The sequence below is a fragment of the Schistocerca piceifrons genome, chromosome 5 (assembly GCF_021461385.2).
Source record: "Schistocerca piceifrons isolate TAMUIC-IGC-003096 chromosome 5, iqSchPice1.1, whole genome shotgun sequence".
NCBI classification, from domain to species: Eukaryota; Metazoa; Arthropoda; class Insecta; order Orthoptera; family Acrididae; genus Schistocerca; species Schistocerca piceifrons.
Window position 1 is genome coordinate 70,150,454 of NC_060142.1, and position 881 is coordinate 70,151,334.

Genomic DNA, 881 nt, shown 5'->3' on the forward strand with positions numbered 1-881 from the left:
GAACAGATGAAAAGAATCTGCAATATTTTTGTTATGTTGAAAATTAGCGATAATGTGTGCCACCAGGAGGCTGGAAGGTTACAACCCTACCGACTGCGCTACAGGGCTGGGCCGCGGCGCTGGTTAGCTGGTAATGGCGTGAAACACAACATGCGATAGTCCGATAGCAATTTGTAGAGTTGGTAATTTGTCAGACGCAAGTGTTCACAAGAACGACAGGCTAGAAATTTACTTATTTGATATTGTGACACGAGAAAGGAACGACGGTTGCTGTTTTATCACGGCTAATACTATGAGAGGCCAACGGCCTTACCGCAGTGGTAACACCGGTTCCCGTCAGATCACCGAAGTTAAGCGCTGTCGGGCTGGAATAGCACTTGGATGGGCGACTATTCGGTTTGCCGAGCGCTGTTGGCAAGCGGGGTGCACTCAGCTCTTGTGAGGCAAACTGAGGAGCTACCTGATTGAGAAGTAGCGGCTCCGGTTTCGTAAACTGACATGCGGCCGGGAGAGCGTTGTGCTGACCACATTTTTGAAACACAACTTACTACCAGCTTAGAGACAGAAGTGATGACACTTTCTGCAGGACCTGACCATCATTTTGCAGGACAATGCTCAAGCACGTAAAGTACAAGCTGTTACAGATTTGTTTGACTGATGGGGCTGCTAAATGCTATACTACGTACTGCACTCTCCTGACTTAGGCCCTCGTGAGTTCAACTCGATTTCTAGACTGAAGGAAACACTTCACGGCAATCGCTTCAGAACTGATACAAATTCGTCAGGCAATACACCGCGCCTCTCGAACTGTCAACACAACTGGCACTGCTAAGAGTATCCTACGACTTCCACGTCGCTGGCAACGGGCTGTACACAATGCT

General features: G+C 48.6%; 1 pseudogene; it reads left to right on the forward strand.

Annotated features, from left to right (window-relative positions):
* The first annotated feature begins 299 nt into the window (after window positions 1–299).
* LOC124799409 lies at window positions 300–417 on the forward strand (annotated as a pseudogene).
* Window positions 418–881: the final 464 nt, after the last annotated feature.